We start from the raw sequence: 10,603 nt of genomic DNA on the forward strand, positions 1-10,603 counted from the left end.
TGCTGTGGGTCTAGAGTCACATGTAGGCCAGACCAGGTAAGGACGGCAGATTTCCTTCCCCAAAGGACATTAGTGAACCAGATGAGTTTTTACAACAATCGACAATGGTTTCATGGTCATCATCAGACTCTTAACTCCAGATTTTTATTGGATTCAAATTTCCCCATCTGATGCGGAATTCAAACCAGGTCCCCAGAGGATGACCCTGGGTCCCTGGAATACTAGTCCAGTGACAATACCACTAGGCCACCACCTCCCCCATAAGCGACTTTGGGCCAGAACGGGAGGATCACTGAGTGAAGAAGTGCTTGAATGTTGAGTTTGCAAAGATTGTCTTTGCCCTGGTCCAGGCAGGGGGAGGGCATGTCAGTCCAATCTCAGTCATGCCCAGGATGTTGTGCACAGGACAGAGGGCGGGGTGGGGGGGGTGGTTCCTGGCATCATACTGAGCCGCAGATGAAACACTCAGTTGGGGGCAGCATCTGCAGCCTTTATATGGGGAAAAGGTATTGGGGGCATTTGAGGTTGTTGGAAGTGGGGGTTGGGGTATATGTCAGACAAGTGTCCTCAAGATGGGGAGGGGTGAGGTCCACATGGGGCATAGGCACATCTACCTCACCATGTTCTTGGGGTAACAAAGGGTATATCCACCACAATTACAATGGGATCAAGGAATACAGGGGGAGCATTGAGATATTCTTGGAGGGAGCGAAACCTGAATATTAGGCTCCTGCTGGACGATGGGAGGGATATTTCCACACTCACAAGGGTGAGTCCAAGCTGGTCAGGTTGTGAGACCTCAGCACCACCACCTTCTGACCTGTAGCGATGGTGCATACAACCCCTCCACTGATCTGACACTGGTTTACCTTCAAGTAGCTGTTTCCAGCCCACAATTGCTCTATCAATCCTCAGCTTAGTAAAATTGGTCCTACCCCAATTTAGAACTTTAGCTCCTGTTCTATCTTTGTCCTTTTCCATAACTATGTTAACACTAACCGAATCATGAGCACGACCACCAAAATGCTCTCCCACTGTCACTCCTTCTATCTGCCCAGCCTCATTTCCTAAAACTAAGTCCAGAACTTTGCTCTCTCTTGTTGCACTTGCTACATACTAACCATAAAAGTTCTCCTGAATGCACCTTAAGAATTCTGTTCCCTCCCTTCCTTTCACACTAAAACTATTCCAGTTAATAGCGGGGTAGTTAAAATGCCCGGCTATTGCTGCCCTATTGTCTTTGCACTTCTCAGAGATTTGCCTACATATTTGCCCCTCTATCTCCTTGACTGTTTGGGACTCTATAGTACATTCCTAGAAGTGTGACTGCCCCTTTTTTGCTCCTTAGCCCAATCCATATGGTTGCATTTGATGATCCTTTGAACATGTGTCACTGTGTTTGTGAGGTGAGGTGGAAGGCAGCGGTCAAAGGGTTAATTTGATAATTGGGGTCTTTGCGAAAAGAGGGCTGGAGGTTTTCTTGTTTACTTAGTGGGTTGGTAAACTGAGTAAACTGCTTCGATGTTTGATGTCAAGAACTAAACAGCAGCTTGTGGATGAATGTGCTGATCTGTTCCTGTCCACAGATGTTTATGCGTTTGGAATCACAGGAAGTCCTGATCTGAGTCGGTGAACTCTACATTCAATCCCTTTATTTGTTTAGCCTTTGGATAAAAGGCCCCCACATGTGTAACTGGAGTGACTTTTGTGTTTTTTAATGTTGGGACCATTTAATCTGCTTCCAAACCTCAGAAGCATTTTCTCTTTGATTGGGTCTGACTTCTTGTGCCTTACAACATGCACTTAATTAACTAAAGCCAACACCTCACAGTGAAAGCATCTTGCTGGCAGTCATATCACTCCCTGGTAATCTGAATGGATCTTCCGACCACAAATCTGCTCCATCACCCGAGGCTGCCTACTTCTACCTCCCTAACATCACCTGACTGCACCCCGCCTCAGCTCATTGGCTGTTCAAATCCTCATCTCGCCCTTTGTCAATCCAGTCTTGACTATTCCAATTCTTCTACCTTCCGTAAACTTGATATCACCTAAAACTCTGCTGTCCCTGTCATAACTCTCATTCATCCCATTCCCACTCATCCATCACCCCGGCCTTTGCTCACTTACACTGGTTCCCTGCCCGGCAATTCCTCGATATTAAGTCTTGTCCTTGTTCTCCCTCTGTCTCTGCAATCTCCAGCTGCACAATACATCTGAGCTCCTAAAATTCTGGCCTCATCTACATCCCCAATTTTAATCTCTCCCACCACTGGTGGCCATGCCTTCAGGTGCCGGGATCCTAAACTCTGGAATTCCCTCGCTAAACTTCTCAGCCTCCTCCTCCTCCTCCTCTAAGACACTCCTCAAAACCTACATTTTTTGACCAAGCTTTAGACCATATGCCCAAATATCTCCTTATGTTGCTTGGTATCAAATTATCTGATTATGCTCCCAAGCATCTTGAGATGTTTTACTACATTAAAGGCACTAATTAAATGCTCTGTTGTGGTTTTGATCATTCATAGGGCTGAAAATTTAGAACTTATGCTACTGCTGAGATTGCCCTGCCCCCACAGCATTTTGTTTTCAGCAAGGTTGCTAACCAATTGCTGTAACATAATAACTGGGGAGATGGTGGCGTAGTCACTGGACTAGTTAATCCAGAGACCCAGGGTAGTCCTCTGGGGACCTGGGTTCATATCCCACCATGGCAGATAGTGGAATTTGAATTCAACAAAAATAGGAATTAAAAGTTGATTCTCATAAAAACCCATCTGGTTCACTAATGTCCTTTAGGGAAGGAAATCTGCTGTCCTTCCCTGGTCTGGCCTACACATAACTCCAGACCTGCAGCAACCTCTGGTTGACTCTAAAATGCCCTCTGAACAAGGGCAATTAGGGATGGGCAATAAATGCTGGCCTAGCCAGTGATGCCCATGTCCCATGAATGAATAAAAAAAATTCACAAGTATCATTTCTGCTCAGTTACACTCCTGAAAATTCATCTGCTTTTTATGGAAATGTTTCAATATTCTGTCGACCTGATGAAGGGCTGTGGAGAGACTAGAGAAGCAGGGATTGTTCTCCCTACAGCAGGAAGGGTTAAGGGGGAATTTTATAGAGATGTTCAAAATCATGAAGGGTTCAGAGGAATAGCAAAGGAGCAGCTCCTTCCACTGGCAGGAAGATTGTTAACCAGAGGACAAAGATTTAAGGTGAGGGGGTAGGAGGAGAAATTGCTTTTTACAGTGAGTAGTTGTGATGGTGCTGTCTGAAAGGGCGGCGGAAGCAGATTCAATAGGAACTTTCAAAAGGGAATTGGATAAATACTTGAAAAGGAAAAATGTGCAGGGCTGTGAGGGGATAACAAGGGAGTGGGAGTAACTGGAAAGCTCTTGCAGAAGGTCAGCGCAGACAGAATGGAATGCCTGACCTCTTTCTAATGCCTTAAGCTTGTTTGGTTGTAACTTCTGTACCTTTTTTGAGAATGACACTTGGTGCTCGCTTGGAATCTTCTTCCCATCTATCTGTCTCTCTGCTCTACTCAAGAATCTCAACACTGCTTGACTGGCAGCCCATCCACCGCCTTAACTTTTTACTTCCTCCACCAGTGGGGCACAGTGGCTACACCAGGTGCATTGCAGCAACCTGCCAAGGCTCCTTCGACAGCACCTTCCAAACCCCCAACCTCTACCGCCTAGAAGGACAAGGGCAGCAGATGCATGAGAACACCACTGCTCCCAAGCCACACACCATCCTGACTTGGAAATATATCGGCCGTTCCTTCACCGTCGCTGGGTCAAAACCCTGGAACTCCCTCCCTAACAGCACTGTGGGTGTACCTACACCACATGGACCGCAGCGGTTCAAGAAGGCAGCTCACCACCACCTTCTCAAGGGGTAATTAGGGATGGGCAATAAATGCTGGTCTTGCCAGTGACGCCCACATCCTGTTAATGAATAAATAAAACATAATAAGAGGGTGAAGAAAAGCAGAGCTTAAGATCTTAAATTCTACTAGGTCTAACCTGCTTACAGGTCAAAATACTAGCAGCAAAGGAAAAGGATTAACTCGGCGCTGCAATTCATTTCCAGGGTCTTTCAATCCGAGCGTCATGCGTCAGAAACCGGCCAGGAATCGTTTCGAAGTCTTGCCTACTCTGCTGCCATGGTTGCGTGGGCAGCACTGGGTATGACTTCTGTTCACACCCACGGGTGAGCAGCACTCTTGATACAGAGCTCGGGGAAACCCCCGCCCATCCACCGATTCCCAAACGTTCCTTAGTCTGGCGGCAGCTCAGTTCATCCTTTTCTGTCTGGCATTGACACTGTGAGGACATTTGCTACCAAAGGCTTTCTCTGCTTGGTAAATGGAGCAGACATCTCCTTGTGCCAGGCATGTGAAGGAAAAAAAAACCTCAAAAACTCACATTTATGTAAGGTCTTTTGCAACCTCAGGACACAGAAAAGAGCTTTACAGTTAATTAATTACTTTTGCAGTGTACTCACGGTCGTAGTGTAGGAGACGTGGCAGCCATTGTCGCATAGCAAGTTCCCACAGCAGAAATGGGATAATGATCAACTAGTCTGCTTTAGTAATGTTAGCTGAGGGTTAAATGTTTGACAAGTCAGTGGAGTGAACTCCATGCTCTTCCTTCAATACTGGCCATGCGGTCTTTAATATCCATCTGAGATGGCAGACAGGGCCCCAGTTTCACAGTTCATTCAAAAGATGGCATCTTTGACAGTGCAGCACTCCCTTAGTACCAACCCTCTGGCAGTGCAACAGTCCTTCAGTGCTGACCCTCTGACAGTGCAGCACTCCCTCAGTACTGACCCTCTGACAGTGCAGCACTCCCTCAGTACTGACCCTCTGACAGTGCAGCACTCCCTCAGTACTGACCCTCTGACAGTGCAGCACTCCCTCAGTACTGACCCTCTGACAGTGCAGCACTCCTTCAGTACTGACCCTCTGACAGTGCAGCACTCCCTCAGTACTGACCCTCTGACAGTGCAGCACTTCCTCAGTACTGACCCGCCAACAGTGCAGCACTCCCTCAGTACTGACCCTCTGACAGTGCAGCACTCCCTCAGTACTGACCCTCTGACAGTGCAGCACTCCCTCAGTACTGACCCTCTGGCAGTGCAACAGTCCTTCAGTGCTGACCCTCTGACAGTGCAGCACTCCCTCAGTACTGACCCTCTGACAGTGCAGCACTCCCTCAGTACTGACCCTCTGACAGTGCAGCACTCCCTCAGTACTGACCCTCTGACAGTGCAGCACTCCCTCAGTACTGACCCTCTGACAGTGCAGCACTCCTTCAGTACTGACCCTCTGACAGTGCAGCACTCCCTCAGTACTGACCCCCTGACAGTGCAGCACTTCCTCAGTACTGACCCGCCAACAGTGCAGCACTCCCACAGTACTGACCCTCTGATAATGCAGCACTTGCTCAGTACTGACCCTCTGACAGTGCAGCACTCCCTCAGCACTGAACCTCTGACAGTGCAGCACTCCCTCAGTACTGACCCTCTGACAGTGCAGCACTCCCTCAGCACTGAACCTCTGACAGTGCAGCACTCCCTCAGTACTGACCCTCTGACAGTGCAGCACTCCCTCAGTACTGACCCTCTGACAGTGCAACGCTCCCTCAGTACTGAGCCTCTGACAGTGCAGCACTTCCTCAGTACTGACTCTCTGACAGTGCAGCACTCCCTCAGTACTGAGCCTCTGACAGTGCAGCACTCCCTCAGTACTGACCCTCTGACAGTGCAGCACTCCCTCAGTACTGACCCCCTCAACAGTGCAGCATTCCCTCAGTACTGACCCTCTGATAATGCAGCACTCCCTCAGCACTGACCCTATGGCAGTGCAGCACTCCCTCAGTACTGACCCTCTGACAGTGTAGCACTCCCTTAGTAATGACCCCCCGACAGTGCAGCACTCCCTCAGTACTGACCCTCTGACAGTGCGGCACTCCCTCAGTACTGACCCTCTGACAGTGCAGCACTACCTCAGTACTGACCCCCCGACAGTGCAGCACTCCCTCAGTACTGACCCTCTGACAGTGCAGCACTCCCTCAGTACTGACCCTCTGACAGTGCAGCACTCCCTCAGCACTGACCCTCTGACAGTGCAGCACTCCCTCAGTACTGACCCTCTGACAGTGCAGCACTCCCTCAGTACTATACTGGTGTGTCAGCTGTGCTCAGGTCTCTGGAGTGGGAATTGAGCCCTTGATCCTCCGACTCTGAGTCAAGAGTGTTACCCACTGAGCCACACCCTCTAACAGCTGAACAGCCTCTTTCTCCCTATTCTGACGTTGTATTGATTCTTTGGGTATAAATCAGGCACCAGTGGGGCAGCTTGGGGCAGGAAGAAGGTTATTCAGCCAATCTTATTTCCTCCATCCAGTGAGTTTCTAACATCTCAGATACCTTGAAGGAGAAGGGCAGCAGCTGCAATGGTGCACCCTCAGGCCCAAGGGTTGGAGTGGGATTGTTCTTCCTAAAGTAAAGAGGATTTATGGGAGATTTATGTTCAAAATTTTGACTGGTTTTGATAAGAGTAAATAAAGAAAAAGGAGTTTCGGGAACCAGAGGGACACAGATTGAAGAGAGAATTAGCAAAAGAGTCTGAGGAAGAGATGTGAAGAATTCTTAGCTCAACGAGTTTTAATGATCTAGGAACATTAAGACTTCGGAACAGGAGTAGGCCATTCGAGCTCACTCCGCCATTCAGTAAGATCACGGTTGACCTGGTTGTGGTCTCAACTCCACCTTCCTGTCTGCCCTCCAGGAATGTGCTGCCTGAAAGGGCGGTGGAAGCAGATTCAATAGTAACATTCGAAAAGGAATTGAATAAATGGCTGAAGGGGAAACATTTGTAAGGCTATGGGGAAAGTGCATGGGCAGTGGGACTAATTGGACAATTCTCTCAAAGAGCCAGCACAAGCGCGATGGGCTGAATGGCCTCCTCCTGTGCTGTATCATTCTATAATTTTATGATTTCAAGTCATTCTCCATCACAACTTCGAACTATATTGGCCGTTCCTTCACTGTCGCCGGGTCAGAATCCTGGAACTCCCTCCCTAACAGCACAGTGGGTGTACCTACACCACATGGACTGCAGCGGCTCAAGAAGGCAGCTCACCCCCCACCTTCTCAAGGGGAAACTGGGGATGGGCAATAAATGGGTGGGTCAGCGATTCCCACATCCCAATAAGAAATTGTGTAAAGAGAAAGAGAGGTAGAAATTGAAACACAGAGAGAGACAGAGAGGGAGAGAGCAGCATGGTAAAGAGGCATGAGACGGGAAATAAAAGGCTCCGAGTTGAAGGAGTAACAGAATGAAGAAAGGCTGGGAGAGACAGCAGCAGAGTGCCAGCCAATGAACAGACCAAGGGCCTGAGGTTTTTGTAATACAGAGTCCAACCCTCCACTTGATGGCGCTCACACTCTGAAGAATGGAGGATTTACCGTGTCTGGAGTTAGTGACAGAGAATTAATTAAATCATTGGTGTCAGAGGGACGCATCCAGGTGATGTGATGTCAGAAAATGTATTTTACTCGCTATGTAAACGGCACTCTGCAAAAGTGTGTTAGGATTCAACATTAGAGGGAGCTGTGTGTGCGTGTGTGAGTCAATCCATGTGTCTGTGTCTGTATGAATCTGTCTTCAGAGCCCTCCTGAAACCGTTACTCAGGCAACTTCAGCAAGTTGAATCTCTGTCTGGAGGCTCTGCTGAACTGTGTTTTTGCTGCAAGGAAGATGGAATATAACAATAGGAAAGTCTTGTTCCAACTGTATACAGGGCATTGGTGAGTTCACATCTGGAGTAATGAATACAGTTTTGGTCTCCTTATTTAAAGGGATATACTCACATTGGAGACAGTTCAGAGAAAGCTCACTAGGCTAATTCCCGGGATGAAAGAGGGTTGTCTTATGAGGAAAGGTTGAGCAGGTTGGACCCATTCTCCTTCGCGTTCAGGAGAATGAGAGGTGATCTTATTGAAATATTTAAGATTCTGAGAAGGTTTGACAGGGTAGATGCTGAGAGGGAGTTTCCCCCCACGCAGGAGTCTACAACCAGGGGGCACATTTTCAGAATAAGGGGTCTCCCATTTAAGACGGAGATGAGGAGGAATTTCTCCTCTCAGAGGGCTGTTAGTCTCTGGAATTCTCTTCCCCAGAGAGCGGTGGAGGGTGGGTCGTTGGATATATTCAAGGTCGAATTAGACACATTTTTGATTAGAGTCATGGGTTCTGGGAGGTTGGCAGGAAGTGGAATTGAAACCATAACCAGATCAGCCATGATCTTATTGAACGGCAGAGCAGGTTCGATGGGCCGAATGACCTACTCCTGCTCCTAATTCGTGTGATTTTATGTTTTCGTCTCTGCCTCCTCCTCACTCCAGTGGACTACATTTAAAACAGCTCCCAGAACACACCCAAAAGCAAGCAGTCATCACAGCCCTTTGGGAAGTGAAGGATCCTAGTTACATTTACAGGTATTAGCGCACCTCCCCTCTCTTGTAATGGAGACTCATCTACCCCAGTACTCACCACTGTCGAAACTGCAGTGCCCAGAACATGGTGGGCTGGGGGGTGGGTGGGGTTATTGTTTCCGACATATTAATTACTCACCCGTTGCATTCCTGCCCATTGCGGTAGGGGAGGGGTTAAATCAAGGCCAGTGAGTCCTGACCGGCGGCCTAGGAGTTGTCTGCCACTCAATCCACCTGTCACTCAAGGCTCTTGTCACTCAGTCAGTCCATCTGCGGCTCAGTCAAGCTGTTATTCAATACTTACCACAAATTGACTGAGTTCACCAGATGCTGCCAGACCTGCTGAGTTTTTCCAGCCTTCTCTGTTTTAATATGTTTTAATACTCCCCTGTCTTGAACCATCTGCTTTGGGATATTGAAGATTTTGCACTGTCACATCAGTCGGCAGATCCAAGCCAATGAATCACTTCAATTCTGATAAATCCCGACAGTGCTGACCGATTCCCATGAACCTGATAAATTCCAGGATCTCAGGAATCCCCGGGATCCTGATAAACGCCAGGATCCTGATTAAGTCCCACCAATCCTGATAGATCCCACTGATCCTGATAACTGCCGAGAATCCTGATAAATCCTGTCAGTCCCGATCAGTCTCCTGCAAGCCTGATAAATCTTAGGCATCCCGACGAATTCCCAGTTCCTCATGAACTCGCAGTTTAGCTACAAAGTGTAAACTACAGGAATCCCACTCCCTCACCGTTACCTCTGGAGTCTCCCAAGGATCTGTCCTTGACTCCCTGTTTCTACCTGCTGGCCCTGGGTGACATCATTCAAAAACAAAGCATTCGTTTTCACACGTACTCTGATGTCCCCAGTCCCCAGCACTCCCACCTCTTTCAAATCCCCCACTACCTCGGAACTGTCCGGCTACTTACCCAACGTCCAGCATCGGATGAGCTGAAATTTCCTCCAACTAAATAATAAGAAGAAGACAAAGGACATTGGGTGAAATTTTCGGCTCCTGTTAGCGGCCGGCGTGTGTGAGCGGACATTATGGTGAGAAGGCCAAAAATCGGTGTTACGTCGATGTGAAGCCAGTTTGCGATGGTCCGCTCCACCTGTCAGTGCCGGGCCGCGTTTCCCATCACTGTATGTTGGGAACCTAATTTCAATACTTTACCTTCTCGTTATAATCCCTGCTCGCTGGAACCATCCCCCTCACACTGGATCATCCGGGAATCGCACCGACGTGTTTCACAACTGTACATAAGCGACGTGCTCCTGGTGAGCTGCACTTCACCCGGGACTTCGAGGTTTGTTTGCTGACCTTGCTTTGGGCAGCACTTGCGGGCATCAGCGCCAGGCTTCACAGGCAGCACCACATCACTGTTAGAGGGGCTCACGGGCAGGTCTCTACCTACCAGACCAGCCGGAAGGCGGGGGTGGCTTTTCAATGGCTGCAGGGCGAGGGCTGTACTGGGGGAGGGGGGTATCCCAGGGTGTGTGTGGGGGCTCATGTTGGTCTGTGCAAGTGGCCTCAAGAGGGTGAGGGCTGAGGAGGCATCTTCCAGAGGAGATGAGGCCAGATGGAGATGTGAGGGTGTGTGTGAGAGAGTGAGTGGTGATGTCTCTTGAGCTGGCAGTGAGTGAGATGCCAGGGAATGTGTGATGGGTGTGTGAGTGTGTGAGTTTAGAGTGATGAGATGGTTGCCTTACCCTGGCGGCACGGATTAGATCATTCATCCTTTTTCTGCTCTGGATGGCCAACCTCTTCTGTGCAGCATTGGCACTGACCACCACTGTCATCGCCTACCAAGCCGGAGTGGTGAGATTGTTGGATCTCCTGCGGCCAGAGCCGAGGTGGAGGACATCATGTCAGGCCTCCCAAAGACATTCCAGTGACGGGTCACTGAACTCTTCCTGACTTTCAGGGCCGTGTCTTCACTGGAGCAACCCTGGGCTGCAAACATTGAGAACTGTGTGTGCGGCTGCAGTTTAGATATGGTCCCCGGAGTGAGGAACCGGTGAGGTAACAGCGAGGTGGGTGATTCAGAGGCTGCCCACCAGCGAGACGGCGTGATTCCTGTGGCTG

Source organism: Cetorhinus maximus, chromosome 11, assembly GCF_964194155.1.
Source record: "Cetorhinus maximus chromosome 11, sCetMax3.hap1.1, whole genome shotgun sequence".
NCBI classification, from domain to species: Eukaryota; Metazoa; Chordata; class Chondrichthyes; order Lamniformes; family Cetorhinidae; genus Cetorhinus; species Cetorhinus maximus.